This window comes from Pristis pectinata, chromosome 2, assembly GCF_009764475.1.
Source record: "Pristis pectinata isolate sPriPec2 chromosome 2, sPriPec2.1.pri, whole genome shotgun sequence".
Classification (NCBI taxonomy): Eukaryota; Metazoa; Chordata; class Chondrichthyes; order Rhinopristiformes; family Pristidae; genus Pristis; species Pristis pectinata.
The window spans coordinates 121,559,581-121,587,526 of NC_067406.1; the positions used below are offsets into that span (position 1 = coordinate 121,559,581).

The 27,946-nt window shown below is 42.0% G+C and overlaps 1 protein-coding gene across 2 annotated transcripts in view; it reads left to right on the forward strand.

Annotated features, from left to right (window-relative positions):
• Positions 1-27,946, forward strand: part of inpp4b (inositol polyphosphate-4-phosphatase type II B) — a 561,052-nt gene that overhangs the window by 358,201 nt on the left and 174,905 nt on the right. The gene's annotated exons all lie outside the window — the stretch shown is intronic.

The window sequence follows — 27,946 nt, forward strand, 5'->3', positions numbered from 1 at the left end:
TGCATACCGATTGTACAGGTCAATTCATTCCACAGTGCAGTTACATTGGTTTAGTACAGAGTGCATTGATGCAGTACAGATAAAAACAATAACAGTACAGAGTAAAGTGTCACAGCTACAGAGAAAGTGCAATGCAATAAGGTGCATGGTCACAACAAGGTAGATCATGAGGTCATAGTCCATCTCATCGTATAAGGGAACCGTTCAATAGACTTATCACAGTGGGGTAGAAGCTGTCCTTAAGTCTGGTGGTACGTGCCCTCAGGCTCCTGTATCTTCTACTCGATGGAAGAGGAGAGAAGAGAGAATAACCCAGGTGGGTGGGGTCTTTGATTATGCTGGCTGCTTCACCAAGACAGCGAGAGGTAAAGACAGAGTCCAACGAGGGGGGGCTGGTGTCCATGATGCGCTGGGCTGTGTCCACAATTCTCTGCAGTTACTTGCGGTCCTGGGCAGAGCAGTTGCCATACCAAGCTGTGATACATCCAGATAGGATGCTTTCTGTGGTGCATCGATAAAAGTTTGTGAGAGTCAAAGGGGACAAACTGAATTTCTTTAGCCTCCTGAGGAAGTAGAAGTGCTGGTGAGCTTTCTTGGCCATGGTATCTACGTGATTTGACCAGGACAGACTGTTGGTGATGTTCACTCCCAGAACTTGAAGCTCTCAACCCTCTCAACCTCAGCACTTATGATGTAGACAGGTGCATGCATACCGCCCCCTTTCCTGAAGTCAATGACCAGCTCTTTTGTTTTGTTGACATTGAAGGAAAGGTTGTCGTCATGACACCATGTCACTAAGCTCTCTGTCTCCTTCCTGTGCTCCGACTCATTGCTGTTTGAGATACAGCCTACAATGGTGGTATCATCTGCAAACTTGTAGATTTTGTGAGGTCTAGAGTTTGTGCTCAAATTTCTGAACTGGGACTGTAGTCATGAAGGCATGGATTAACATTATTCTAATTGAATAACAGATCGGCCTACCCCTACGGCTGTTTCTATTGGCACAACACTAGCAGAAATTCTCTGCATATTCCATTAGTACAATCACGTATTCATAATTCATCTGTATAAAGTGGCTTAAGGAGGAAGGATTGGGGGGAACTGAGAAAAAAAAGGGATTCTACAGCACTACATGCCCATCCAGTTTTATTACTTATCAACCAAGGACTGCAACATCTAAAATGTCTCTTTAATTTACTGCAGCACCCACTCTGATCTTGAATGCACAAGGGAAAACAGGAATGTCAGTCACTGGTACAATTTTAAAGAGAAGCTGGTAGAGATAATATAGCCTTGCCCATGGAGAGTTCGAACAAAGCAAGTCTCCATCAGCGTTCATTAACAATATTGCAGATATAGAAGTAAGGATTTGTAATTTATGGAGCTTATGAAATGTCATATAGTGGTAGAACAGCACAAGAGTAGGGGTGGCAGTCATCAGATGATAATACTCAAAGGAGCAATGACACACATGACAAATTCAATAAACAGGGTGGCAGATTAAAGAAATATCTTACAATGGGCAACCATGTAACTGACAGAAATTGTGATAAGGAATGCTATGCTTCCTTGAACTTATTATTTTTTAGAACTTTTTTTCTCCTTAATCATCCTATTTCATTCAGTTTTTTAAAAAATAATGCATTAATTCTCATCAATATGCAAATCCTCAAAATGAATAAAAAATAAGCCACTGTGAACTTGAATTCTTCGTTGTGAGAAGAATCTTTATTAATTTTATCTATAGCACAATGAGGAATACGAGAAGTGTTAGGTCGCCTTAGGTAGTTGGTATAAAAACATTCTGAGCACCAGGAACTTTAGCTCAAAATCCTGTGAATATTTTTGAGCTGAAACCTCTGGTGCTCTGAATGGTATGGTTGCAGTGGGTTGTCGACAGTTTAGGGGAGTAAAATTTGGTTAAAGCCCAGCTGCACCAGTGTAAAATATGCCACATTTTTTTTGCATTTACATCTTTACTGATGTCAGTGATCAAGAATTCCAGTGTCTTACAATACTAGATGAGATGGGAAGTAATTAAAAATGATTTGACTACTCTCAAAGAAAATGAAGAAAACAAACAAAATCAAATTTTCTTCATTTCCTCTTTCTTTCTGGAGTCCCATAAGATTAAAAATTGAGAGCAAGTTTCTACTTTTTTATCTAGAAGATTATTTTATTTCATAGAAATGTTTTCCAAAAAATTGTGTACCAACACAGTTCATACCAGCAGTGCAGTATTTTACCTTTTAAAAGCACAGCACTACTGTTTCTTCATTGGTGTATCAATGTAGCACTTCTGTGCACAAATCTCTGAAGTGGGATTTGCACCCTGAATTTTTTGAATCAGAAGATAAAACACGACTGATCAGCTGAAATCCATCCCCTAACCCTCCACATTTTAGACAGGTTCATTAGTTGCATTGGGAAAGGTCCAAATACCAACCATTGTAAGTTGTCCTGATCCCAAAATTTCCAATGGCATTAAGGATGTCAACATTGGTGGTCAGAAATTCTATTATGTCACAAGTCATGACCTAGAGGTTCATTTAATATTGGCCTTGAAGAATATTCTAATTGTGAAGCCCCCAATGATGTCTGAGTTTATTGCAGACATTCCATAGCCAGTTGATTGTGGATAAATCTGTTGACAATGAAATTCATAACATCCAAATAAACTTCATAGGAGAACGATAAAGCAAGATAGTCATGATTTTATTGAGCTTGAAAAATGCAGAATTCTGACAACTTTGTCCTATTGCAATCTATCCATTGAAATTACATAGGAACTTAGATTCACCATACAAGTTGTTCATCACATGATAAGATGAAACTGTCTGAAATAATGCCCTTGGTCATGCAAGCATGGATTCTACTTCCAATGTGCTGGTTTGAAAGAATTATTTTTGTGCTCATATCTGCCATATGAGCGAAATCATCATCATAGTTTCTATAGGTTGATATGGAGTTCAGTTTCTCCCTGTAGTTCAATAAGTTTTTAGAACTTTTGTATTGCTTAGAAGAAGTCCCCACACTTAGATAGGGGAACTACTGGAATTTAGTCAACTAAAACTGTGCAAGTAACTGTAGCTAATCAATAGGGAACACTGGATTTTCTGAGCATACCTTTACTCTACTTGTCCGAGGTTAGTGGTTGCACATTCTGAGAAATTGTGCTTGCAGTTTTTGTCTGGGGTGAATGGGGTAAATACCTGAACTACAGATATTAGCAGTATGCTCTTAAAGCAATTAAAATAGTAAATCTTTGGTAAGTGAGGATGAGAAATTAAGAGATTCAAAATTTGCATCTGATTTCTATTAGAATCTCATAAGCACCTTGTAAACTTGATACCACACTAGGTTTACAATCCAGATAGTGTCAAGAAGCCTCTGTTCAGGAGGCGAGGTCGACCAGGAAGTTTAATTCTGTTTCACTAAGTAATAGATTTAGCCCAGAATCTGGATTTACATTGGCAATTTAAGATCATTGAGTGGCTAAAATAGGTTTGCCATGCTGCTAAACTTGCACTTCAGATATATTGCATAAGCACTACCCCTTCCCATGGAACAACTGATAATGGTTGAAAAATCATGCATTTTGAGCCCCAACTCTAGCCATGTTAGAACTGTGTTTATTTTTATGCATTCTTTTTGTTAAAATATGGGTCCTCTATGCTGACCATTTCACGACCTCAGTCAATGCTCTTAATGTAGTTTCATTGGAAATGCCACCAAAATGGAATCCTCTACTGCAGCAGTGAGCATCTGTGGTCCAATGTTGACCTTTCTGTTGTTTATTGCTCTGAATAACACTACATAGTGCAACTGGCTATTAAACGAGCTTGTGGTTTCCTTTCATGAATGCATAAGTGTTAAAACTGGTCAGTCAATTCCCTGCCCCACCAGGATGTAAGATACTCTGCAGAGACTTGGTCTAATCAGCCGCAAATCTATTTGCTAACAATTGGAAGGCTGAGATGCTCAATGATCAAGTCTCTATCAAAACAATTGCTTAAGGAGAAGAAAAGACTGCAATTAGTGGAAAATAAAGAAATTTATAATTATCTAATTTTTTTCTTCCGATTGGGAATTTGACAGAAATATAAAATATTAGCAAGGGGAGAAAACAATTTTATCATTATTTTGCATTTAACCTACTTGAATTTCAGTTTCAATATTAAGTTTAGGGTATTGTGAATAATTAGTGGCAGAACTACATAGAACATAGAACAGTACAGGAGAGGAACAGACTCTTCAGCCTATAACGTTGTGCCAACCATGCTATGCTATTATATATGGTTCCATCACCATCTCTGGCAGCACGTTCCAGGCACCTACCACTCTCTTTGTAACAAGCTTACCTCTTGAATCTTTAAACTTTTCCCTCCTCACCTCAAAGTTATGCCCTTTGTGGTGCTTGAGATTTCCATCCCAGGAGAAAGAGTCTGACTATCTACCATATCTATGCCTCTCGTAATTTTATAAACTTCTCTCAGGTCATCCCTCAGCCTCTGACCCTCCAGGGAAAACGATCCAAGTTTGTCCAACCTCTCCTTATAGCTAATACTCTCTAATCTAGGTAACATCCTGGTGAACCTCTGTGGCACCCTCTCCAAAGCTCCACATCCTTCCTGTAATGTGACGACCAGAACTGCACACTGTACTCAAAATGTGGCCTAATCAAAATTTTATACAGCTGAAACATGACTTCCAAACATTTATGCTCAGCACCCTGACCAATGAAGATGAGTATGCCAGATGCCTATCTAATTCTTTACCACCCTATCTAATTACGTTGCCACTTTCTGGAGCTATGGACTTGCATCCCAGAATCCCTCTGTATGTCAATGCTCCTAAGGGTCCTGCTATTTATTGTATACTTTCCTCTTACATTTGACCTCCCAAAGTGCAACACCTCACACCTATCCAGATTAAACTCCATCTGCCATTTCTCTGCCCATATTTCCAACTGGTCTATATCCTGCTGAATCCTTTGACAACTTTCCTCACTATCTACAACTCTGCCAGGTTTTGTGTCGTCTGCCCACCTACATTTTCATCCAAATCATTTATGTATATCACAAACAACAGTCCCAGCACTGATCTTTGTGAAACATCACTGGTCATAGACCTCCTGTCAGAATAACGCCCCTCCACCACTACCCTCTGTCTTCTATTATCAGCCAGTTTTGAATCCATTCTACCAAATTGCCATGGATTCCATGTGCTTTAACCTTTTGGATCAGTCTACCATGAGGGACCTTGTCTAAATCTTTACTAAAGTCCATGCATACAACATCCACTGCCCTACACTCATCAAACATCTTTCTCACCTCCTCAAAAAACTCCATCATAAGATATGACCTCCCCCACACAAAGCCATGTTGACTATCCATAATAAGTCAATGCTTTTGCAGATGCGTGTAGATCCTATTCCTAAGAATCTTCTCCAATAATATCCCTACCACTGATGTAAGGCTCACTGGCCTATAATTTCCTGGTTTGTTTCTACTGCCCTTCTTAAACAGAGGAACAACATTGGCTATTCTCCAGTCCTTTGGGACATTGCTTATAGCTAAATAGGATACAAAGAACTCTGTCAAGTTCCCAGCAATCTGCATCAATAACCTGGGATAGGTCCCATCAGAACTTGGGGACTTATCCACCTTAATTTTTTTCAAGAGCCCCAACACCTCTTCCTTCTTGATATCAACATGCCCTAGAATATCAGCATATCCCTCCCTGATATTGCTATCCTCCATGTCCTTCCCCTTGGTGAATACCGATGCAACATATGCATTTAGTACCTCACCCACTTCCTCTGGCTCCAGGCATAAATTCTCTCCTTTGTCCTTGAGTGGCCCCACCCCCTCCCTAGTTACCCTCTTGTTTTTAATATCTGTATAAATTGCCTTGGGACTCTCTTTAATCGTACTTGCCAAGGATTTCATGGCCCCTTTTAACCCTCCTGATTCCCTGTTTAAGTTCTCCTGTTTCCTTTATATTCCTCAAAGGCCCTATCCAATTTCATCACCCTAAACCTTACATATGCTTTTCCTTTTTGACTAAATTTGCAACATCTCTCATCAACCAGGGTTCCCGAAACTTGCTATCCTTGTCTTTCCTCCTAATAGGAACGTGTTGGTCCTGAATTCTGATCAGCTGGCCTTTAAATGACTTCAACATGTCAGATGTGGACTTACCAAATAACAGATGCTCCCAATCTACTCTCTCCAGCTCCTGCCTAATACTGTTGTAATTAGTCTTTCCCCAATTTAGCACCTAGGTCCAGACTTATCCTTATCCATAACTATCTGAAAACTTATGGAGTTGTGATCACTGCTCCAAAATGCTCTCCCGCTGAAAGTTTGATCACCTGGCCAGGCACATTTCCCAATACAAGGTTTAGTATGGCCCCTTCCCTGGTTGGATTATCTACATACTGTGTTAAGAAACCATCCTGGATGCACCTAATAAATTCTGCCCCACCTAAGCCTCTGGCTCTAAGGGAGTCCCAGTCAATATTGGGGAAATTAAAGACACCCACAATGACTACCCTGTTGCTTTTACATCTTTCCATAATCTGCTGGCATATCTGTCCCTCTATCTCCTCCTGGCTATTGGTAGGCCTATAGGATAACTCCATCACATTGATTGCACCTTTCTTATTCCTGAGCTCTACTCATATTGTCTCACTGGATGAGCCCTCCAGGATCTCTTAACATACCACTGTGACATTCTCCCTGACTAGAAGTGCAACTCCCTCACCTCTTTTACATCCTTCTCTATTGCATCTGAAGCATCTGAATCCTGGAACGTTCAACTGGCAGTCTTGCCGTTCTCTCAACTGAGTCTCTATAATGGTTACAACATCGTAGTTCCATGTTTCAATCCAGGCTCTAAATTCATCTGTCTTGCTCATAATGCTCCTTGCATTGAGATATATACACTTCAGCCAGTCAGCGCCCCCCACTCCCGTGTTGACTAACCTGGCTTTACAGATTAATTAGATTACAACTACATGTGCAAAATTTGTCTGGAACTACAGGGTCTTGATCAGGAGTGAGCTGTGTAAATGCATGAATAGTAGATATTGACAGTGTGCTCTCACAACAAGTAAAATAGTAAACCTTCAATAAGTGAGGAGGAGGGGTCAAGGGATTTAAAAAGTGCTTTTGGTTTCCATTGGAATCTCATGAGCAACTTGTACATTTGATACATTAGGTTTACTCTCCATGTAGTATCAAAAAGCCCTTGCTGAGAGGCTAGATCCACCAGAAAGTCTAATTTTGTTTCATAATAGCAATAAGAATGTAGGAAAACAGGAGCAGAAGTAGGCCAGTCAGCCCCTCTGGTTTGTCCTGCTATTCAATGTGATCATGGTGATCTGCCTTGGACCTCATCTCCTCTTTTGCACTAGTTCCCTACAGCTCTCAATTCCCTGATCTTTCAAAAATTTATCTATATCCTCTTGAAATACCCCCAGTGATCTAGTTTCCACAACCCTCTGGAATAGCAAATTCGGGAGATTCATTACTCTATGTCAGAAGCTCATATACATCTCAGTTTTAAATGATCGCCCCCCCAATCTTGTTACTGTGTTCCCACATTTGAAATTTTCCCAATAGTGGAAACATCTCAACATCTATCCTGTCATAATATCACTCCACATTCTTCTGAACTTCAAGGATTATAAATCTAATGTTTTAGCCCCTCATGATGAGATAACCTCTTATCCCAGGAATTAGCTCTATTCCAGGCTCTATTTCCATACCTTGTTTCTTTTTCTCTGTCACATTGCCTCCGACAATGACACTTTCCACGTTAATGTTTCTGATATCACTTCCCTTTTTCCCAGTCGAGGAGGCCCGACTCAGAGGAATGTTGTAATCTCATTTCTCAAGCCACTTTGATTGTTTTCACAACTAGTTCAACAGTTTACACACTCTGAAATAAAAATTTGAAATAAGAACTGCTATACATTTCTAGATCTTTTATGAGCATCTGAAACAAGGAGAATAAAGTTTGAGATTGAGTTAATAAATCAGAACAGATTGTACAAGCACTAACTTCATCTGCTCTGATGACCTTCTCCCACAGTTATTAGATCTGCACAGCCCATTTCTACCCAAGATTCGCAAATAGGACTGTTATGATGGACACATCATTTTTGTGACTACTTGCAGTGTGGAATACATTTCTTTCTTACTGAACTTAATTTTTCTCTCCTTTATCCAGTTCTTCCAACCTACCTTTATCCCTTTAGTAATTTCTTTTTTTTGGTACTAATCTGCACAATATGGATGCCAATGCTTTCCATCCTCCACCAGGAGCCTCCATCTCTTTGGAACTCTGGTCCCTTTCCAAACCTACTCATCTTCACCCGGTTAAAATTCTGGCACTGAGCAACAGCTTCTTTGATTATACTCACTTTCATCAAGGACCCATATGGGTCTTAGATATTATTGCCTTTTGATGGATAAGTAGAATATGCCTCGATCCATTTGTGCCCTGATCCTCACATAAAAACAAAAAATGCTGGAAATATTCAGGTCAGACAGCATCTGTGAAAAGAGAAGTAGAGTTAATGTTTTAGGTGAAAACCCTTCATCAGAACTGATCTTCACCTCTTTTTAAGTATATTGATGGCTAATTTGGCCTACTTTCTCTCTGATTTGGAAATCTTCATCTACCTTGCTTCCAGTTTCCATCCCTCCCTCACCTTCACATGAACCATCTTTAGTTCTTCCCTTCCCTTCTTCAACTTCAGTTTCTGGGGATAAGTCACCTACTTGTATCTACTGTAAATACTCCAATTCCTTGATCACACTTCTTCCCATTACCACTATCTTCATGGGCTCTCTTCCTTTCTCCTAGTTTCTCTTTCTCTGCTGTATCTGCTCTGAGGATGTCAATTCCCATGCAAATGTTTCTGATACAATTCCCTTTTTCTCAAATGAGGATTGGTTGACAAGGCCCTTGACTGTTCCTTGTTCCAGAATCACAGTAGGGTCCCCAGGTTCTCACCTTCCAACCCATCAGACTCCATATCTAACAGACCATCCTGTGCTGGCTCTATCACCTTGACTGCAATGCCTCCACAAAGCACCATCTCTTCCCCTCCTTTTCACCATTCTAATACCATTTCCTGTGCAACACCCTTGGTCCACTCATCAATCAGCCCCAATAGCTTCTTCCTGCCATAGGTACCTTCTCATGCAAGTCACAATAAACACAGCAATTGTCCTTTCACCTTCTTCCTTCTCACAGTCCAAGGTTCTAACCATCCTACCAGGTAAAGTAGAATTTTAGCTGTACAGTTTTCAATTCAGTAAACTGTATTCTTTGTCATGAAATTCAAGGGAGAGACCAAATGTGGAATGGAGATCATTTGCTGTGATTAGACCATAACTCCATTATCACTGTATCATGCAGGTGATAGGAGATAAACTAGGTTGTCATTGGTATCTTCAATCAGAAATTGTTATGTTTCCGTGAAAGTAGTTTCGCAATGTCTAATCAGAATGATTGTGCTGATTCAATACTTAATGGTTTAAGAAAGTTTGCATATTTTGTCATTTGCTCATAGCCAATACAAACGTAGGTCTTTTTTTCTCTCTTATTTCATTGTAATGGAATGTAAGCTGATTTCAAGGATTTGGATCAATGATTGAGAAAGAACACTTCAATTATATGAGGTTACAAATACTAAATTTATTAAAATATTAACAAAGCAACAAGTTATTAAAATAGTAAAGCAATGAGCCTCACACCCTTCTGCCCGTCAGGGATCATGAATGAAACGACAGCTGGCCTGGAGAACTCAAGGGTCCTAGCACCATTTGCGATCCTGGTCTGAGGAGAAGTCCAGTGAGCTCACTTATAGTTCATACTTATGTAGTTAAAATCAAGCCTGCACTTCATTGCTAATTTCACGTGCATTTGTCAATCACATTAAAAAACAGCAATCCTTCCTCTGTAAACAAGAGCTAGTGTTGGAGGCACAAGAGACTGCAGTTGCTAGAATCTGGAGCAACACACAGCCTTCTGGAGGAACACCAGCGGGGTAAGCAGCATCTGTGGGAGGGAAGGAATTGTCAATGTTTCGGGTTGAAGCCCTGCATCAGGACTGAGAATGGAGAGGCGAGATGGCCAGTAATAGAGAGAAGAAGGGGAGTGGTGGGAAAGGAATCCAAGGTGATTGGTGGACTGAGGAGGGATGTAAAATGACAGGCAGATAGTGCCAGGTGGGGGAATGGAGTAGGGGTGGAATTGGGACACAGTGGCAGGTGGATAACGGATGGAGGCAGACAAAGAGAAAGAGGAAAAAAAAGAGAGAAAGAATATGAAGAGGCAGATGTAGGAGGGGAGTGTGAAGATTGGAGACAGCTGCTGGGGGGAGATAAGCAGGAACACAAATGCTACCAGTGCTGGAATCTGAAAGTAAAGGAGATGTGAATGGGAACCATTAGTAGAGGTGAATAGGCAGTTGGAACCAACCAGATAGGGCAGGTGGGGGGAGACAAAGAGGGGTGAAGGGGGGTGGGGGGAGTATGAGAGAAAGAGGACAAAAATAAGAACACTGGAGAATAATCAGAAGGAGAGAGGGAAGGGGGAAAAATCAACCCATCAGAGAGGAGGGTTACCTAAAATTGAAAAACTCAATATTCATGGCATTGGGCTGTAGACTGACCAGGCGGAAAAAGAGGTGTTGTTCCTTCAGTTTGCGTTGGGCTTCATCCTGGCAGTAGAGAGGGCTGAGGATGGATGGGTCAGTGTGGGAATGGGAAGAGGACTTGAAATAGCATGCAACTGGGAGCCTGGAATGGCCATTGCAGACCGAGCATATGTGATCTGCACAACAGTCGCCCGTTCTGTGCTTGGTCTCACCAAAGTAGAGGAGGCCACATTGGGAGCACCGAATGCAGTAGACAAGGTTGGAGGAGGTGCACATAAACCTTTGCCTCATCTGGAAGGGCTGTTTGTGTCCCTGGTTGGTGGTGAGGGAGGAGGTATAAGGGCAAGTGTTACACCTCCTGTCAGAGCAGGGGAAAGTGCCAGGGGGCAGGGAGGGGTGAGTGGACCAGAGGGAGGGAGTGGTCCCTGCGGAAGGTGGTAGTGAGGAGAAGATGTGGTTGGTGGTGGGATCTCATTGCAGCTGGTGGAAATGACAAAGAATGATGTGCTGGATGTGGAGGCTGATAGGGTGAAAGGTGAGGACTAGGGGAACTCTATCTCTGTTCTTTCTGGGAGGAGGCAGGGTGAGAGCAGAAGTAGGAGAAACAGAGGGGATGTGAGATTGGGCTCCATCAACCACAGCAGAAGGGAAGTCACATTTCGTGAAAAAGGAGGACATTTCAGATGTCTTGGAACAGAAAGCCTCATCTAGAGAACAGATGTGGAGGTGGTGTTAATTGCCTTCCTGGCATAAACAAATTAACCTTATCTTACTACATCATTACAAGTTTCACAGCTACATGACACAGGGCCTCATGATTTACTTTTTTTTCAAGTGAGCCTGCTTGCTCAGCCTGGTTGTTGTTAGAAGACAACTGCATTTTAATTGCAAACATGCTTTTAATCCTTGCACTATACTTATGCATTAAATGGTTCAGAAATTCAGAAGTGTGATGCTGTTATCTCTGGAGTGGTATGAATTGGAATGACTCCGGGATCAAATTTTGCCACAATTTGGTAAATTCTGGTCACAATTCATCCTTGCACAGAAAATGCAGTTTCCGTTTTGCTTGGGAAGTTAGATCACCTTGTTCTGAGGAGCCCCATAATTGTGTACTTCCAGGACAATGATGTTCCCTCTGCAGCAACATTATTTAAAAGGGGCTCTTGTCCAGGAGCAAATCCACTGCTGAAAACTCAACCCAAGTTGCCCTCCTTTAATGTGTTTAAGGCTTACTTACTCCTCTTGGACTCTCTCCACACTGTACTGAATGCCACCCTTCCTCCTTACTTCCAGAGCCTCAAGACCACCACAGCAGCAGCCCAGATTTTGCAACTCAGGTCCCAATGTACACCTGCCTCAATCTCTGGGTATCCTCCAACCAAGTTTCCATCTTTGGCCATGAACCCCCCACCCCTACCCACCCCAAGTCCATTCACTTCCCCACCTCACCTTTGACCTACACTGCATTTTGCTGCAACAGACCAATGACAGGCCAGTGACGGAAATGATTGTGGTCATGCCACATGACACACCTTAACACATTTTTCTGGGTGCAGATCAACTTATAGTTGAGTTTCTTTTATATATTTTTCTCTCTGTTATTTCTCTGTCCTTTTGTTGGTTAAGGAAATTACTGGTGGGCACAACATTTATGAGACTCCAGATACATCATTTGCATTGCTACACCCCTATTGATTTGTACTTATGACAATTTGCAGCACGAATCTGGTTTGATCTGAAGGGTGAGGTTAAAAAGCTAACTTCATCAGTAAGCTGTGTCGTTTCAGCAATTTCTTACCAAAATACAGATATATTCCTACAGTATGACAATGCTTTTTTTCTGAACAATCTGTTTGAAATCAACTAACTCTATGCAAAAGATCTAAATTCAATCATAAGTTATGCTTAGCACCAATTGAGATCTCATGGTTTTAAAAAAATCATTCTTTGTATCCCTATGCACGTAAATGACATTGGTTCACTTGTCCTTCCAGTGAACTTGGAGGATCAGCATATCAAGGGACTGAGAAAAAAACTACCACTAACACTGACTTTCCCAAATCTACCAACATCAGTGTCCTCTCCCATGCCAACATCTCTAATATTGAGGCCCTATTCCACCCAGTCAGCTTCACTGGGCAGGCCTCATCGTTCCCACGTCCAGCATCCATGCCTGAAACAGACACTCTTTTCCTGCTTTGTCATGGGGAGAAATCACCAGGTGGATGGAGGAGAAGATGTAGGGATGTGCTGAAAGCCTCTCTGAAGAAATGCAACATCTCCACTGACTCCTGGGAATCCCTGGTCCATTAACACTCAAAGAGGTTGCATTTGGGATGGTATTGAGAATCATGCATCAGGAACACACCAAGGCCCCACATGAACAGCAGAAAGAGTTGGCATCTCACAAACTACCTACACACCTAACTTGTCAACCATCTTCTGCCCCACCTGTGGAAGACTTCCCACATTGGTCTCATTAGCCACTTAAGAATCCACAAAACCAGAGTGGAAATAATTCATCCTTGATCCCAAGGGATTTCCAAAGATAAACTAGTAGCATATAAATATAGCATCATGAAAGTACTCTGATGCACCAGTACAGCAATTAGTAACACAATAATTTGAATGTCTGGCTTGCACTCTTCTACTCCAGACTTTCCACAGGCACATACCTACCGAGGCTGAATTAGAGCATGAAGAGGTGGTGGAGTCATTGCCTGGGAATGACGCTGTGTGAGAGAAATACATAATGCAAAAACATGCCACGCAGAATAATCACAATCTAGGACTGGGGAACAGAAAGTAAAAGTATTAAGAAATAAAATGAGTAATCAAACACAAGGGTAAAGTACAAAGTGTGGAGAAAAGTTGGAGATTACACATGAGGAACAATACTAATGACAACAGTCACAACTGGAAAAAAGTGGTTTAGAAGCTTGCAACCTTTTACTTTACAGCCAACTGGTCATAGAGTTTAGGCACATAGTTATCCCATCAAAATAAGGTCAAAGAAATATGCAGTCCGAGGGAAAGAAACAATCGGATTGAGGGAATGCAAATTAGAAGATATTAATCAGTGTTACGGTGGAGGGTGAATGGCCAGCTTTTTATTGTGGCTTTACTTTTTGTTGCTGGGGGTGCTGACTTGGTTTACTGCAAACACCAGGGTCCTTGTCCAGACTTCCCCATGTGTGTTCAAATAAGGTAAAATAAGAAAATAATTTACCCAAAATACAGCTAAAGGGATATTAAAATAAGATTGTCTTCTGTGGAAAGAAGGGATCAGATGAAATTAAAGTTTTTGAATGCATGGGAGGGGAAGAAATATAAAATGGAGCAACAGTGAGCACACAGGAGATTTCAGGTTCATGGGTCAGGAAGGAAAACTTGCTGAAGAATCATCACAGGAGAAAGTATCAAATTGTTGGTAAGGTAAGGAAAAGGTATCCAACCATTTGAATAAGTCTGAATGATGCTCCCAACCTGAGGAAGTAAAGGGGTAAGAAACTGTGACTATACATATAACCGATGGAAAAATAACTTGCAAGCAAGAGCAGGCAAGTTACTGACTCAGGGCTAGGTGTGATAATTGCTGTGTCCAGAACCTTGGTGGTAGACCAATATGCTAGACAGTAATAAACAGACTGGAGGAAGCTCATCTTAAACAATGAGGGTGATATCTGTCTTTGAATCTCTTGATTGTAAATCAATTATATTGGACAATGGGTGCGATATCTGTCTTTGGATCTCTGAGGCCTGACCGAAACTCGTGGAGCCGAATTCATTAAGTGTGCATGACAATATCTGTATAAATTACTGTCTGCTCCTTTGGGCTGTGAAGACCTCGGAAAGCGACTCTCAACGAGTGCTGAAGAGACCCCTCCCTAGGGGTATACTGCTAATAAATGCGTTTTATCAATTCAACCTGGTGGCACTGTGTTACTTTGCAGCGGACAGAAGTGGGAGCTTAAAATCGGGATGACAAACCCAGTTCAATCCTGTGACTTCAGGAATGTTTTAAGTGCTAGTGAATCATGGAAAATTTAAAATATGACATTATATAACATTTTTGCACATAGATTCATCTCTCTTCTCCAAAATTTTGGAGACCTCAACTTAAAATCATTTTTTATTAAGAATATTTTGATTTAGGCTGATGTAGCTAGATTAATTAAAATTCCTAATTTATCTTTGGTTCCAGTTCTCAGAATTCATTTTCGTAGAATCATAGAATCGTGCAGCATGGAAATAGGCTATTCAGCCCCACTCATCCATGCCAACCAGTGGGCACCCTTCCATATTCATCACATTGCCCAGCACCTGGTCCACAGCCATGTGTGCCGAAGCAATTCAAGTGCTCATCTGGACACTTCTTAAATGCTGTCAGTGACCCAGCTCCAATCACTCTCTCAGGCAGTGCATTCCAAAGACTTAACATTCTCTGGGTGAAGAAGGTCTCCCTCATATCCCCTATAAATTTCTTCCCTCTTACCCTAAACCTGTTGTCTCTAGTTTTATCTACCTCTGATATGGGTAGGTGTTTCCTGCAGTCTACCCTATCTGTACCCCTCATAATTTTATATACCTCGGTCATGTCCCCTCGTAACCTCCTTCGCTCCAGGAAGAACAGACCAAGCTTTTCCAGTCTTTTCTCTGAACTACTCCATCATAGGCAACATCCTGGTGAATCTCCTCTGCATTCTCCCCAGTGCCACCACATCTTTCCTTTACCTTGGCGACCAGAATGCAGTGCTCTAGCTGAGGTCTGACCAAGGCTTTATAAAGTTGGAGCATAACCTCCCTACTTCTGCATTAAATGCCCTGACTAATGAAGGTCAGTATCCCATTTGAGTGATCAGATCTTCATCTTTCAAATGCAGACACAGCATTAGTGCCTTTCCTGACTTCTGAGCCCTTTCAGTTAAACAGTGTGCAGTGTTGACTGAGATAAAATTGGAAGCCCTCCCAGATTTCAAACAGTTTGTTTGAATTTTAAACACTTTGCATTGTTTGCGCATGGTTACTGGTTACAATTACGTTTCATCCTGTTATTTATAAGTTACTGGATAATACTTGTGGATTCATATCTGAAGTAACATTTATAAATGGCTGGTTTTTAGCAAGTTTGATCCCTAACTGTACAATGTTTCATGTTGTAATTGATTTGTTTATTACCCTTGAGGGGTTGAAATGGCCATAATTACAGGGAAAATGTGAAGTATGCGTAAGATAATTTTCTTGACTCTGCTTCAAAAGTAACGAACTAATTACTAAAAGATAATCTGGGTGGAGAGTAAACACACATTAGTGTTCATTGTCACGGTTTCACAAACATGCAGTATTGACCTTAGAGTTACCTTTTTTAGTATCACGCCAATGGAACAAATCTCCAGCCTGTACACACACCCTCATTTCTTCGTATAAACAAGAGTGATGCATCAATCTTGTTTCATCCTGTTATTTATGCATTTCACCTGATTTATTAATAATTTCCTGTATGTTTGGACATCAACACTTCTAAGGTGACACATTACTACAAATTCTAGTTTTTTTTCTATTTGATTGTTGGTTAATATTATTTCTTGTAACAACAGAATGGAAAACCTATTGCTTGAAAGTTGCCACTTACAGTATGCCTGCCTGTTACAATGTGGGAGATAACAATGTGTTCTCTCCAAACATAATCAAAACAAAGGAGCTTTATTATGAAGACATTAAATGTACAGGTTAAATTTGGTTAGTCTCTTGTAATACCTCGAAAAAGCTAACCAGTGAGTATCTAAGCAGTACAGACCTAGGAGAGCTGGCCTCAATGTGTGGCCTCAAAATGCTACAAAGTTTGGAAGGCTCGCATATGTGGCCAGGATTTCCGCTCCCTATTCCTGCCTGATGACCACTGGTGAATTTGCAAGTGAGGTCATGATCTGGTATGATGCTCCTCGGGAAAAGCCTGGTAGTGCTCATTTTCAAGGTACATTCTCTAATTTTCCCATGTGGCAAGAGTTAATGGATCACTGTGCTTGTGTTTTTTTTGCTGTCATATAAAAATCCAACAGGGAATCATTCCACTGTGTAACTCAAACTCTGGAAGTCAGCATTCATAGAGTTGTACAGCACAGAAATGGGACCTTCAGACCACCATGTCCATGCTGACTTTTTTGTCCATCTACACTAATCCCATTTGCCCTCATTAGGACCATATCCTTCCATGCTTTGCCTATTTAAGTGCCTCAAATGTAGTGATTATATCTGATTCCACCACCCCCTCTGGCAGCATGTCCCAGATATCAACCACTCTCTGTGTGATAAACCTACCCCTCAGGTCCCCTTTAAAACTCCTTCCTCTCACCTTAAACCTATGCCCTCTTGTTTATGATACCCCTGAGTCTGGATGTTTTGGAAACTGTCTCCCCACTGTGGTCTGCTGTCCTGAGTACCCCAGCAACTTCAATGACAAGTTCCAATACCAGCTGCTCCCCCTCCCCCACCCTCCCCAAACACTCCCCTGCTTGGATAAGGCCAGGCTCACCAAGGCACTACTGATGCATCACACTCTCCCCCAAGTCTGGATGTTGACCAGACCTGCCACCATCCCCGTTTCAGGAAGTACTCGGGACCACAGCCCTGAGTCCAGACACTACCTCAACACTTAACCCTCAACACTTGACCCTCACTGAAAGCCACCCCAAACCTTGGTTCCCACCCCGTCGACATCCTGGCTTGAACTCCGGCTGGTAGTAAATGTCAAACCTAGCTGAGCCTAATCTAATAATGTGCAAGACTGCAAGTAACAGACCTTAGCTCAATCCTGAACCTGTGAAACGAAACATCTGAGAGAGAAGGGAAAGGGGATTGAGAGAGAGGGAGGTGGTGTTTGGGAGTAGAGCTTTGGCTGTTTGGAATGGATTGGGGTGATAGGCATAATGGGAAGGCATTGACAGCATTTTGAAAAACACTCTACAGAGTAAGATTTTTGTTTACTTAGTCAATAGAAACCAGAAGGCTTCAAGGCCTGCTGCCACAAGCACAAGCTCAGGCTGAGTCGGTGACTAATCTTGCTTTTAATTATTGTGCATTACTGAGGGAGACAATGTACCGTTAATGTGCCCCAAGCAGAATGGTAGAATGATCTTTCTCAAGTGTTTTCCAATTCCCTTTTGAAAGCCTGGATTGGTTTGTTTCCACCTTGGGTTATAGATCATAACTCCTTTTCCTTGCATCTCACCCTTTTCTTTTGATTTCACTTTGATTGTGCGTCCTGCTCCTTGAACCATTCAGTAAACCTTTCTCATGTCAGATGGTCTAAACCCAACATAATCTTGTACACATTGAGCAAACCTCTTTGTATCCACCTTTGATCCAAGGAAAATAACCGCAGTTTCCCCAGTCTAACCTTAAGGCTGAAATCCCTTATCCCTGAAACCATTCTCATAAATCCCCTCTAGAACTTTCATGTTCTTCCTTAAGTATGGTGACTAGAATTGGATACAATGATGCAACTTTGGCTTCAATTTTTTTTAAAGATTCAACATAGTCTTTCTGCTTTTGGACTTAATGCTTAATTAACTGCACCCTCAACATGTCCCACCACTTTCCACGATTTATCCACTTAGGTCTCCCTGTTCACACCTATCCTTTAGAACTCTGACATTTCATCTTTATTTTCTCTGTTCATTCTTTCTGCCACAATCAGATTTCTCTCTATTAAATTTTATCCGACACTCACTTGCCTAATATGGTAGATAATCTATGTCGTCTTGTGATCCATTACGATCCTTTTCACTGTTTATCATGCCTCCAAGTTTAATGTCATCTACAATTTTTGGATTTTTTTTCTGCACATCCATAACCAAGTCATTACTATCTATCAAAAAACAGAGTGGTCCTGACACTGAACAGAACTGTCTACCATCCTCCAGCCTGAACTGTTTGTCATGAATGCTTTCTGTCCTTGAGCCAGTTTCTTATCCATGCTGCCACTGACCTCTTTATTTCACAAGCCTCGATCTTGTGAACATGCCTTTTAAATGGGACATTGTCAAATGCCCTGTGAAAATTAATTTGGCAATATCTGCTGTATTCCTTTCATTAACCTCCCCTGTGACCTCCTCCAAATATTCAATCAGGCTAATCAAAAATCATGCTGGCTCTGTCTTGTTAATTCAAACGTCTCTAAGTACCTATACATTTATCCCCCTGATTATTTTTCTAAAAACATCCCATCACTGAGGTTAAGCTGACAGGCTGGTGGTTGCCTGGCATGTCCTCAAACCCTTTTGAACAAGGATTCTATCCTCTGCAACTCCTTCTGCATCTAAGGAAGATTGGAAGATTATGACGAGATCTTCTTCAATCTTCACTAACCCCTCTTCACTTAACAACTAAGCAAGTATTCCATCTGGAATAGGTGACTTTGTGCAAAGGAAATCAGGTAGAAGCCTTGCTTGGGGGTGTGGGAGAAGGATGAGCATAGGGAAGAGGAGCCTAGAAGACTGAGCCTGCAAGTAGAAGGGTTGGGCAAAGGTTGGGTGCAGGGATGGGGTGGGTAGGGGTGTGCATTGGTGCAATCATTGGTTGAATGAAGAATCGTTAGTTGGATGTGTGATCATCACCTCTGACTGACAATTGAAGTTTGAAGGGATGATTGACAGTCAGGTTGGGTGGTTTAATCACAGGGAATAATTGTCATTCAGTGAGGGGTCCAATAGTCAGGGGGTGCAAATGTTGGTTGAGGTTTGTTAGATCATAGGGATACGTTTGTTGGTTATAGATGTGGCTTGTTAGTCAGGAAGTGCAATTGCCATGCAGGGTGAGGTTTGTTAGTCAGGAATGTGATTGTCCATAGGTCGTCAGGGAGCGAGTGGTCATATGGTGAGTGGGCTGGCTGAGTTGAGTCAGGTGGAGAATCTGTTGGTGGGTAGGGAGAGTTGGATGAGAGTTGTGAATGTGGAAGGATTGTAGGTTTACTATCATGGTGAGGGGAAAATTGGCCAGAGGGAGAGCTGAGTAAATCGGTTCAGGACAGACATACCTGAGTCAGCAACAAGTGCCAGGAGAACTCAATGGGTCAATCAACATCTGTGGAGGTGATGTTAGTGTAAGTTGACTTTTCTAGTTGAGACCCTGCATCAGGACAGGGTCTTGACCAGAAACATCGACTTACATCTTTTTCCTCCACAGATGCTGATTGACCCACTGTATTCTTACAGCATTTTGTTTTTTTTTTGTTCCAGGTTCCAGCATCTGCAGTCCCTTTTGTGTTTATCCATGAATTAGGATCTCTGAGATCTGCTGAGAGAAGTCTCCCTTCAGGGAAACAGAGAAACTATTTATTTGGTTCATTTTGGTTCAGTAATGTCCTTCAGGCAGAAAATTTGCCATCAGTACCCGATCTGGTCCCAGAATGATTCCAGATCCAATTAAGTGTTCCATTCTTAACAGCCAGTTTAGATGGTCCAGCAAGTCACCCTGTTCAGGGGTAATGATGACAACAAATGCTGGCCTTTACAGGTCACATGACATTTGGATACACAACCTGCTGAACGTGGTTGGGGTCCTTCAGGTACAAGCAAAACTTGTAGGTTCTTCAGCAAATCCCTGATCTTCATTTGTTTTATTTATCACAGAAATTATATCACAATAGTTCAGAAAAACATGCACTATGTGGTCAAATTTCTAGGCAATCACTTTTTTTCAATATCTCTGACCAGGTTTTCTTGAGAAAACTGTCAGTGTACCATTGAGATACTTCGTTATTGTATAGCTCCTGATGTTGTCAAAGTTAGGAGTAAGGTGCTTAGGAGATTAAGCAGAATATGGAACGCAAGTTGACTGTTTCAAAATCATATTTGTTATAAAAAGAAGAACCTCGAGAATGGAAATGAAACGATTGTAATGAGAGGCCAATATTAAATGCTGCCTTATTGAATGTTTTGGACAAGTTGAATTCCTCAAATCATCAATTGTGTAAACTTTGCTGACAACAATTTTCCTAACTATAAAGATAGATATATTTGGCATAATGGCCTTTTCCTGTTCCCTAAAATCCTTCTCTTCTTATTGTGCCACCTTGATTGGCACATGAGTTTTGCATTCAGTAGCTAATATATATGCTGTTACATTTCATTAGGAGTAAAGTAAGATAACAAATTTCTAGTGACAGAATGAGATCTTCATATTGTCAAATGTGATATTATGAATTTGATTACCTTTTTTGCAAGACAGTAGCATATTGACATTTTTCAGAATAAAAGAATATCTCCCAATACAGTTCTTACTGTTAGAGATTACTACACTTGGATATATCAGAAAAATTGCAAAGGCTGAATAATATATGAATTCAGCAAATGCCACGTGTAACGTAAAACTACGTTAAAGTGATAAGGCTTATGTCAGTTATGTGAACTATTTATTTTTCTGCTCACTGACAGAATAGCCTTTCTTCCCTGGAGTACATTGCAGAGAATGCCAATTGGTTAGGGCACAGTTGCAGAAAAAAATCATGAGCATTGTTGCTTAATTTCTGTTGAGAAGTATACCTCTTTGAAACATTTTGAAAATATTTCTGTCGAGGGATAGCTATACTGCAATATGTGCAGACTGAATTCAGTTTTAGGCACTCAGCTCAGGAGGAAATATTGCCTTTGGAAGTCCCAGTGCTAGAATGGCTCAGAGGATTAAATTATGAGAACAGTTTACATAGATGTGCCTTTGAGTGTGGAAGACTGAGCACTTTTCCAAATAAAATGTTTTCTTTTTATTCATTTTATTGGGCATGGTTGGTAAGACCAGTATTTATTGCATATCCATAATTAAGTTAGTCTAGTTGAAAGGTCTCGACCTGAAATGTCAGCTGTTCATTTCCCTCCACGGATGCTTCCTGACCTGCTGAGTTCCTTTAGCAGTTTCTTTTTACTCCAAATTCCAGCATCTGCATTCTCTTTTGTCTCCAATAATTAAGTAACCTTCTTGAACACCTACAATCCTTCTGTTGAAGTTATTTCCACAGTAATGTTGGGAAGATAACCATAGCATTTAGACAATAATAAATAATGACATATTTCCAACATAGGATGTTTTTCTCAAAGGGCAACATGCAGGTGGTGGTGTTTCACTGCATTTCATGGTGATGGAGGTTGTGGATAGCGAAGGGAAATAACTGCAGTGCATTTTGTAAATGGTATGCATTGTAACCACATTACGTAACTGGTAGAATGAATGAATGTTTAGGGTGGTGGTTTGGTTGCCAGTCAAGCAGGCTGCTTTGTCCTGAATGGAGTCAAACCTCTTCACTCCTGTTGGATCTGCACTCATCCAGGCAAGGGGAAACTATTCCTTTAAACCCCTGACATGTGCCTTACGGAGTCTTTTAGGAGTCAGGACTCACCTCAGGACACTCAGAAACTGCCTAGTTGTTGTAGCATCATTATTTATGTGGTTTGAGCTGTATAGTTTCTGGTCAATGGTAACCCCTTACCTGACCCCCCACCCCCCCCCCCCCCCCCCCCAAGAGTTGATGGTAGGGGATTTGATGATGGCAATGCAATTGAATGCCAAAGTATCTTGTTGTACTCTTGTTGGAGATGGCTATTGCTTGGCACTTGTCTGGCATGAATATGACATTAGTAGCCTGCTGGGGGACGTGTGGGGGGGGCGGGGGGGAGGGGAGGACAGCCCAGCTTCAGTGACAGTGTGTTATGCTGCAGAGAACCGAGATAAGGATTTTAAATGGGATAACCTACAACAGAGAGTAAATGCACAAGCACAATGAAAAGCCTGGTGCATTGGCAATACTGTATAAAACCATCTATAAAGCATCATGGAGCATGAAGGGCTTACAGGCAAGGTTTCATGCAAAGCCAGGAGCCCAATCTTTTCTGCATGGAGGAAGTAGTGAGATCCATTGCCACACTTGTGCAGCCAACCTGAAACCAGACCTGATGTCGAGTATCTGAGTTTCCATAACAACACAATGTCTGACTGCTGCAGTGAAACCTCTGACTGCTGCTGTCATTAGCATTCTTTGAGAATGCCATGATAGTCCAACAACCTGTCCTCCTGCAGAATGAGAGGCTGTCCCATGGGAGTGGCATGAATATGCTGTCCTTCTTTGGAATAGCTTTTGTGTCTCCACCTTTGTAACTTTGACAATATCCTCACTATGACAGATGGCACTTATGAGAAAGGATACAGTCTAAGTTGCCCATAGTGGTCCTCAATGTCTGTCTGCGTCCTCCTCCACTGTAAGTAAACTGCCTTCTACCAGTCACGCTGCAGCCACAAAGTGCACTGCAAAAGGGCTGTGGACAGGAAAACGCTGTGGTAAACAAAAACAAAAAAAAATCAAGGAGTGATTAGTTGATACTTCCCAGGTCTCATTCTCACAGTGGCAGAGAGGAAGTGTGGGGAATCCTTAGTAAGCTATCGTGCAAATTGGAAGAGTTGCCATGGAGGGATTTGTGGACCAAGGAAAGCACTGGGAAAACTGAATGATATGCTGGTCTGTGAAGCTGGGCAAACATTGTCGTAACCGCTGTGCAAGATCTTGACCCACTTGCTCTTGTAAGGAATTAAACATTAACAGTATGCTGGAAGGATGAGTTGGGCAGTAAGGAGGGGTGCAGTGAGATTTTTGGGGACGTGTTGGAAAAATCCAATTTGAAGGTGATAAAGGCATCCATGAGAACTGCAGTGATGGCTGTGGTAACACTGAGTCAAATTTTCAGAGATAGATCTGATCTTGAGTAAACATGCAAGAAGGAAGATAAAACTAGAATCCACAATGACTCCGCTTAAGCTAGGTTTGACTTGTGATATTTAGAGGCTCATGCTAGGCTGAAAATATGGCTTGAGAAGGGCATTAGTGTACCTAAAATATAATATTGATATCATCCCTCCTCCCACCCCCACAGACATAACATCCATAGGACTACTGTGGCGGCTGTCTCATGTATGTTTAAATTCATGATCAAATATTGATGAGTTACTGCATTTCATTGAAAAATCCCCAGGTAAACAATTAACTTCAGAATGTGCCATAGCAAGAGGATAAGGAAGGAGTGGAAACAACAGTGGAAAAAGAGCACCTCTGTTGGCATGAGTTCAGGAGCAGTTGATTAATAGCTTCTTTATCTGAGCTGATGTAAAGAGATATTCGCCTCCTCTTAGCTGCGATGATGTCTGACTAACTGCTTGTCAATTTCTTTGCAGAAATTTGATTTACAAATGTGAGCATGAATATGATCATTAAAGTTTACAGAACATAGGTAGATATTAGCACAAATAGATTAATTGTATTTGATTGCTGCATGCATCATTGTGTAAATTCATGCATGTCTCTATGCATTCAGTTCAAAGCAAACTACTGTCTGAAGAGGTGCAATTATGTGAGAAAATTATATGTGATGTAAATTAAATTCAGTGTGCTTTTCACTGCTTTTCTCTTGAGTCGTAGTGTTTATTCTAGAACCCTTGCATGGTAATCTGACTTCACACTTATGATTGATGCCAGAGTGAAACATGACTGGAAGTATCAGGTTGAATTTCTGGGACAATGATAAACATACAAGGAACAAAACAATTTGTGACTTACCGACACATATTAGATCCTATTGTGCTGAAAAGAAAAAGCTCAATAGGACCCAATATCTAGGCTAATACATGTCCATCCAAAGAGGGAGTGGTTTAATTTCAAACTAGTTACATGTTAATATTTTGAGGCAGACCAAATCTTCCTGATTGCAACAATTTTACATTGCTGTTGAACAGGCACACCAGAAGAAACAAACAGGACTTGGTGAGGGTGCATCCAGTCATGGTCGGTGTACTTTGATGATGTCAAGAACTCTGCATGGGAAATTGAATCATGTTGCTCTGAGGGGAATTGTTAATCAACAGTCTACAGTCATTCCTGGAACAATTATGTTTTATTAACCCAATGCTGGAAAGGACTCCAATGTATATAAGTCCCTCAACTTAGCTTTGTATCCAGGCCTGACCACACACAGACTCGACACCAAGACCCCCGAGCGCCCTGCCCCAAATCCCAAACACTGCCCTGTTAAACCCTTAAGCTCCACATTACTGGCTCATGATTCCTGATCTCTGAAGTCCCAATGACTTAACCCTACCCAACTCCTTCCACTTCCATCCAGTAGCCCACAATGTCCATGAAGCCTTGGTTGGCCCTGGGAACCCCTGCACTACCTAATAGTGGTTTGAGGCAGCACGTTTTCAATGGCAAAAATGTGCCTTTTAGGTCATGAGATCGTCAATGCTGCACAATATTACAATGAATGATCCACAACCTAAATAGTTGTAAGTTCATCTGCATAACTCTGTACACAGGTATCTAGGCTAGTATCTTGTTGGATTTGTGAATACATTATAGTTTGAAAAGTAATGATTTCAAAAGTAAGTACAATCTCCTACACATGACAATGATATGACGTATGTTCGTGAACCTCCACAAAGGCAGAAAGGCCCTAGCCTATAGTTCAAAGCATGTCGATATAGCAACACAAAGTTTGAACTGATGACTACTTTATTGAATTATACTTCAGCAGAAAAAGCAGTTAACTGTACACAGTATGTTTCCACAAAAGCTGTGGTTCTTTTACTGACGTACAAGGGGCATCTCAAATAGAGCAAGATAACTTCTGAACAGACTTTGTTTTACCAATCTGAGCTGGAATATTTTTGCGTAATGCGGCATTCTGTCACCTGAGTAACATAATAGCTCAGCTATTTTATTTAGTGAGCATCTGCAGCAGGGAGGCCTTGAAAATCCCAGGTAAAACACTCATTCTCTGCTGAGTTAGGTGATCTCAGCTTGTGCAATATTGGAACTGATCTTAAGGAACAATGTCCAAATTTGGGTCATAATTGAGTAACTCCAATTTAAGATGCATTAGTTAGATGGGAGCAGATACAATAGGTGGTGCTATCCATGCTGAACTTCCAGTTCCCCGGCCCTGACCGCCTCATTTTCACTATGGATGTTGAGTCCCTGTACACTTCCATCCCCATCAGGAAGGCCTTAATGTTCTCTGCATCTTTCTCAACAACAGACCCAACCAGTTCCCCTCCACCACCGCCCTCCTCTGTCTGGCAGAACTGGTACTCACCCTCAACAACTTCTCTTTCAGCTCCTCCCACTTTCTCCAAACTAAAGGAATAGCCATGGGCACTCACATGGGCCCCAGCTATGCCTGCCTCTTCGTAGGCTACGTGGAACAGTCCATGTTCCAAGCCTACACCGGTAACGTCCCCCAACTCTTTCTCCACTACATTGACGACTGCATTGGGGCTGCTTCCTGCACCCTGCTGAGCTTGTCAATTTTATCAACCTTGCCTCCAACTTCCACCCTGCCCTCAGATTCGCTTGGTCCATCTCTGACACCTCTCTCTCCTTTCTGGATCTCTCTGTTTCCATCTCCAGAGACGGATTAACCACGGACATCTTTCACAAACCCACTGACTCCCACAGTTACCTTGACTACACCTCTTCCCACCCTGTCACTTGTAAGGACGCCGTCCCCTTCTCCCAGTTACTCCACGTCTGCCGCATCTGTTCCCATGATGAGGCTTTCCATTCTAGGACATCAGTGACTGGGGTTTCCCTTCCATCACCATCAGTGCTGCCCTGACCTGTATGTCCTCCACTTCCTGCACATCTGCCCTCAGCCCCACCCCTCTCTGACATAACAGGGACAGGGTTCCCCCTTGTCTTCACCTACCACCCCACGAGCCTCCATATCCAACACATCATTCTCCGCAACTTCCGCCACCTCCAACGGGATCCTACCACCAGGCACATCTTCCCCTCATCCCCTCTCTCCACTTTCTGAAGGGACCACTCTCTCTGCAGCTCCCTTGTGCACTTGTCCCTCCCCACTGATAACCCCCCGGGCACTTATCCCTGCACTGCTCAAGTGCTACACCTGTCCCTACACCTCCTCCCTCACCACCATTAAGGATCCTAGATTATCCTTACAGGTGAGGCAGCGCTTCACCCGTGAGTCCGAGGGTGTCATTTATTGCATCCAGTGCTCTTAGTGCGGCCTCCTGTACATCGGTGAGACCTGATGCAGATTGGGTGACCGCTCCGTCGAGCTCCATCCACTGCAACAGCCAGGACCTCCCAGTGGCCACCCACTTCAATTTCATATCCCACTCCCATACCGACATGTCTATCCACGGCCTGCTCTACTGCCACGTTGAGGCCAGACACAGGTTGGAGGAACAACACCTCGGGAGTCTCCAACCTGATGGCCTCAACATCGATTTCTCTAACTTACGGTAACCCCACTCCTTTTTCTTCCTCCCCCCAGTTCTTTGTCTTCCCTTATTCCTATGGCTCCCTTCCCCTGCCTTGATGACCTGCCCATCTCCTCTCCTCTTCCATCTTTTATTCCATGGTTCACTGCCCTCTCCTATCGGATTCCTTCTTCTTTAGCCCTTTGCCTCTTATACGTATCACCTCTTAGCTTATTACATCTTCCCCCCTCCCCCAGCCACCTACCTTCCCCCTCTCACCTGGACTCACCTATCACCTGCCTGTGTGTGCTCCTCCCCCTCCCCCCCCCCACCTTCTTATTTTGGCTTCTGCCCTCTTCCTTTCCATTCCCAATGAAGGGTCTCGGCCCGAAACATCAATTGTTTGTTTCCCTCCATCAATGCTACCTGACCTGCTGAGTTCCTCCAGCATTTTTTGTGTATTGCTCCAGATTTCAGCATCTGCAGAATTTCTTGTATCTCCTTTGTGTACAGCCAGTTCAGTAGCTTCAGCCTCAATGGGCAGCAGCGTGAGGCACTGGGAGGTAATTACCATCAACAGAAAAACTACCTCAGCAAGGAGAAACACCTGGGAGAAACACCTGCAAATCATGGGAGGACAGTGGAGAAAGTTAATGTTGAAAGTTGATTTTAAAAAAGTTAGATGATTTTTGATTTGAACTTATTACCGATCCGTGCATGTATTTATTTCTGCTTCATTCCTATATCAAAACAGAATGTCAAATTTCTATTACTTGTGTAGCGATTTGCCAATGTTAGTTTGCATTGGTCTTTGGTGAAAATAGATACCCTGCTGTCATGAAGAAAATTAAGCTGAACATTATTGATAGCTGTGTCACTGATGTGGTGCATTGTGCAGAATGGGGATCTATCCAGCTGTTTTCTTCTTCACCTCCACTATTTTTTAAACCAAGAGAGATTTTGAAGCTGTCATGCTTATGGATTTTAAAACTAATAAAGACATTT